At 49.0% G+C, this 5,396-nt stretch overlaps 1 long non-coding RNA gene across 1 annotated transcript; it reads right to left on the bottom strand.

Moving 5' to 3' along the window:
* Positions 1-652: 652 nt before the first annotated feature.
* On the bottom strand, positions 653-1,985 carry LOC115531938 (uncharacterized). The gene is made up of 2 exons (XR_003973968.1): positions 1,563-1,985; positions 653-1,262 (listed from the first exon to the last, which is right to left on the bottom strand). It is a non-coding gene; the product is annotated as an uncharacterized LOC115531938 (long non-coding RNA).
* Positions 1,986-5,396: the final 3,411 nt, after the last annotated feature.

The raw sequence follows: 5,396 nt of genomic DNA, 5'->3' as shown, positions 1-5,396 counted from the left end.
CTGCCAGATCGTCTCTCGTTACTCACAGAGATTTCCCGCAACTCCAGAACTGTTTCTACCACGCTGATCATGCCTGTTCCAGAACCCTCGCCTGTCTGACCACCCGCCTGTTGTCGAGTCCCTGCCGGCCTGTATGCTTCCCTGTTCTCTGCCTGTCTGCCCTCCTGATACCGACCCCTCGCCTGCCCGAATACCCGCTCGCCGACAGAACCCCCAGTCTACCTGATTGCCTGCCGGTCCCCGAACTCTTGCTTGCCCCCGTTTACTCTGCCTGCCCGATCCTGATCATCTGTGCCAACAATAAACCTATGGACTGCCCCGTCACCATTGTCAGTCTGTGCACTTGCCTAACCCCCCCGTTTCACCAATGATCAATCAAGCTCTATATTCAATGTATTAAGATACCAGCACACACAGAAAATAGTGCCAAATCCTACAGAATGGGTTTATCACGCATTCTCTCACTGTGTGTGTGTGTGTGTACGATACACACACAGAGGCTGCACCTCCTAGGGATTTTCCAGGAGGCCAAGATACTGCACAGTAGGGATGGGACGATACACTTAAACTCACGATACGATGCACCTCGATATGCCAGGGTCACGAAACGATATGTCACGATACGATATCAAAAAAGACAAACTATTACTGCGTAATTACAACGTATTTATTTTTGTTTTAGTTGCACACTAGGAAACACACGGCCCAACCTTTCAAACACAAACAAGAACACTTAACCCTACATTACGTTAGCTCAGCCTCTTTTAAGTCATGGCCCTGGCCTAGGACTGGTTCTTCTTCAGAAAAACTAACATATCGACATGTTCTGGTGTAATTAGTGATCTTTGAGCACACACAATGTCTCCTGCCGTCGAAAAGACCCGTTCACTGGGCACTGACGTAGCAGGAATGCAAAGGTAGGCTTTGGCAAGGGGGGCAAGTATGGGGTAAGCATATGCATTAACTTTCCACCACTCAAGTGGACTACTGTTGAGTGGGATAGGAATCCCATTTCTGTAGGCGACTATCTCCATTTCAATCCCTCTGCTGGACTGCACTGGCTCAAGAGTAGTGTAGGAGCTCCCAAGGAGATCTTCTAGCGCTGTCTTCTTTGGTGGGGGAGGCTGTGTCACATCCTGCATCTGCCTTTCTCCTTCTACTGGCTCTGCTCCCTGTGCCGTCTCAACCTCGACCATGGCCTGCTCTGCTGCTCCTGGTGTTGAAGCACTGGCCCTCGTTGTTCTTTCATCAGTGTCACTGGTCTAAAAAAATAAAATAGAAAAACTAGCTCAAACATTTGTCTTTCAATCCCCCACACACACACACACACACACACACACACACACACACACACACACACACACACACACACACACACACACACACACACACACACACTCTCTCTCTGTCACACACACTCTCTCTCTCTCTCTCCCTCCCTCGGATCGACTAATTTAAAAAAAACAATCGATATGAGAAATACGTTTTCAGGCTGTAGCCTACGCATACACAGTTACACACACGCTCAGCACACCTCTTTTTTTTAATGAAAGTTAGTCTACCTGGTTGCGTGGCAAATGAGGTCCTGCAGCTTTTTCACGTATCCGGGCATAGACGGACTCGCGTTGTTCATTATTCAGATGGGACAGGCTTCGGAATCGTGGGTCAAGCGCTGTGCACTCCTGCAGCATATCATTACAGTCCCCAGAATACCGGTCCGAGATGTCGCGTAGGATTGCGCTTTTCATGTTGGCGATGGTCTGTGTGTCATTTTCGTCTGGTGACATGCTTTGCTCGATCATGTACTTCAGTGGCATTATAAGTGAAACAGTGGGCTCTTTTTCATCACAGACAACTGTTGTGGCTGTCTTCAGTGGCTTAAGCAGTTTCACTATGTCTTCTACATCTGATATATCAGTGTTATCCAGGGTGTCGATTTCTCTGGCATTCCTTCGGATTTCTGGGCTGCTGAGCGCTGCTGAAACAGCTGCTCTTTGTTCCAGGTAGCGCGCAAGCATTTCGTACGTGCTATTCCACCTGGTCTGGACATCGGTGATGAGCTTATGCCGAGGCAGCTCCAACTGGGTTTGCTTGTTGGCCAGGACGGCGGTGGCCGTGGTGCTCTTGTGAAAGAATGTAGTTACTCTTCGCACACGGCCAAGAAGGCGCGCGACGCGGGATACAGCCAAGCCTCGCTTACTGGCCAGATTCACAACGTGCGCCAAGCACTTGATGTGAGGATGGAGACCGCTCTCTCTCACTGCAATGTCCATGTTGCTTGCGTTGTCTGTGACACAAGCGATGGTTGTTTGTGGCCTCGTTAGCTCCCACTCTCTCAGTGCATTTCTCAACACGTGAGCTATGTTAACACCAGTATGACTTTCACTTAACTCACGAGTTTGCAACACAAAGCTTTTACTCTCCCATTTCTCGTCGATGACTTGTGCCGTGATGGTGATATAACTCTGTGTTGCACGCGACGTCCAGCCGTCGGTGGTCAGGGCGATGCAGTCGGCATTTTTGAGACACTCTTTCACGCTTTGTTTGGTTTCATTGTAAATTTCCGGAATAACCTTCTCTGAAAAATGTCCTCGGCATGGCACCTTAAACTTGGGCTCCAGCACCTTGAACATTTGGATGAATTTTCTGTTCTCTACAATGTTAAATGGAGCCATATAGTCCGCTATGAACTCGCCAATGAGCCTGGTTATCTGTTTTGCACGCGGACTTGACAGGGGTAGAGTTGGTGTCAGTGCTTGTTTCATGGTCAGTTGTCCCTTCGGTAGGTTTGTTTTCTCTGGGGCCTTCTTCACATCTTTATGGTGACGTTGAAGGTGGTGGCCCATGTTTGTCGTGTTGGAGGTGGTGTACGGAGTGACGGCATTGCATAGCTTACACACAGTCTTAGTCTTGTCAGTTACTCTATTGCCGTCTTTGTCTTTTTTAATGAGAAAGCCGAAATACTGCCAGACAAATGACCTGTATCCAGGCGGAGCGTCCTCAATTTCGACCTCATTCGACTCCATTGTCCGGCGGTTTGAGGGCAAGGTAGTTGCTGCTAACGCATGCGCTGTGACCTGACTGTGACGTGACGCACTGCACCGTTCCCGAATTTTTTTTTCCATTTAGTTTTCCCCTGCTTGACCAACCGATGGTACTGCATGCCTGCCCCACAAACGCACAAACTAAATATTTATATACTATACAAATCACGTGGCAGTGCCATCATTTCGCGATCCATTTTTTTCAAACTCGATGCGTATCGTCACGTTTTGTATCGCGATATTTCGCCAAACGATATTTCGTCCCATCCCTACTGCACAGTCATCGAATTCGGTTTCCCTTTCGATCTTTCTTCCCTTAACTGTTCCATACCCGGTTGCCAAGAAGGCCGAGTACTCTGAGCTGCTGTTTGGTGCATACGCACAAACAACAGTCAGAGTTTTCCCCCCTACAACCCTTAGGCGCAGGGAGGCGACCCTCTCGTCTACCGGGGTAAACTCCAACACCGCGGCGCTCAGCCGGGGATTTATGAGTATCCCCACACCCGCCCGGCGCCTCACGCCCTTGGCAACTCCGCAGAAGAATAGAGTCCAACCCTTATCCAGGAGTACGGTACCAGAGCTGAGACTGTGCGTGGAGGTAAGCCCTACCAGATCTAACTGATAGCGCTCCACCTCCCTCACAAGCTCCGGTTCCTTTCCCCACAGCGAGGTGACGTTCCACGTCCCCAGAGCCAGCTTCTGCCGCCCGGGTCTGGTCCGTCGAGACCCCTGACCTTCGCTGCCACCCATGTGGCTGCGCACCCGACCCCAACGGGTCTTCCCACAGGTGGTGGGCCCATGAGATGAAGAGAGGGGGGGTGCCACGTAGTTTGTTCGGGCTCTGCCCGACCGGGCTCCGTGGCAAACCCGGCCACCAGGCGCTCGCCATCGAGCCCTCCGTCTGGGCCTGGCTCCAGACGGGGGCCCCGGGCTTCCTCCGGGCCGGGTCACATCTCCTCTTATTCCGATATTCATTGAGGATTTTTGAACCATTCTTAGTCTGGCCCCTCACCTGAGACCACTCTGCCATGAGAGACCCTACCAGGAGCACAAGGCTCCAGACAACACAGCCCTCAGGTTCACAGGGACACGCAAACCTCTCCACCACGATAAGGTGACGGTTCCAGGAGAGGGAGTGCAATAATATGAATGCTTAAAACACAATTGATTAGGCCTAGGCCGACATATATATCAGTCCTAATCCTGAACGCACTGTGCATACATTTTTTCACAGCATTTCCCCCCCCCATATTACAAAAATCCAAAATAGCTTGTGTGACAACTACATTTATCTTAATGTGCTGATTTATGAAACATACTTTGCGCAGCAAAGAGCCGACTTTATCTGATCCCGCATAAGGTTTCATTGATTGCTCTCTAGTCTAGAATATTTGTAGACATTAAAAATGCAACGTTCCACCACTACTACTACTATCTTCCAGCTTTGACAGTATTACAGTTCAGCTTCCAGCTTGTATTTCAGCCCTTTGCTTCTTCAGATAATGCAATTCAGCGTCGGTCAGTTTTCGATTTCATCATACAGGATGTTCAGCAGTGCAGGGCAATACATTTGACATGTCAGAATCTTCAGTTCAATTCTTCTTACACTTCTGCATTTTTAGCAATTCTTTGGGCTTTTCATTCAGCTGTCACTTTATTTGTCTCCAACCATTTACATTTTTTTAATTGGAATGCATGTTTACATTGTTTACTCCATTTAGACTTTTGAACTCTGTTCAAATCCCTCCACTTGTTTCAAGCCATTTAACGTTTCTTTGTCTTAAAGGGACTCTTACCTTTGTTGCATTTTTACACTTTTTTTGGATAAGGTTAAATTGGTATTAATAAGGTAATAACACTCTAATATGCAAGACAGACCCACCAGGAGTAAAAACAAACAATTATTTTACTCTCATAATATTTAGTGAAAACTTCAACCAATAAAATTCTTCGGACCGAATGACCTTATTGGCCGACAGACCTGTCTGTTTGCTGCATGGATATATAAGGTTTTCCGTCTGCTTCTTGTGGCGCATTCGGGCCCGCGTCATCAAGGCGCGTCCTCAACTAGAGGGTTTGTTTTGATTCCACGGCAGACAGTAGCGAGTAGCGACCGTAGCGACTGACGATGGCAGACCAAAGTGGTCCACGGCGTACTGAAACTGCACCATTCAGTCCGATTAGGGGACTCATCTCGGACTCAGACTCACAGAGTTACCCTCCTCTGGAGCCTCAGGAAGACCTCCAGACTGTTGGCCACCAACTGCACCATTCAGTCCGACAAGGGGACCCGATTCGGCCTCAGAAGCCAAGTGGTCCCGCTCCCCTGGATGATTCTCAGGACCTCCAGAC

Source organism: Gadus morhua, chromosome 19 (assembly GCF_902167405.1).
Source record: "Gadus morhua chromosome 19, gadMor3.0, whole genome shotgun sequence".
NCBI classification, from domain to species: domain Eukaryota; kingdom Metazoa; phylum Chordata; class Actinopteri; order Gadiformes; family Gadidae; genus Gadus; species Gadus morhua.
The sequence above is the reverse complement of the archived record's forward strand: the minus strand, read 5'-3'. Positions and strand labels throughout refer to the sequence as shown.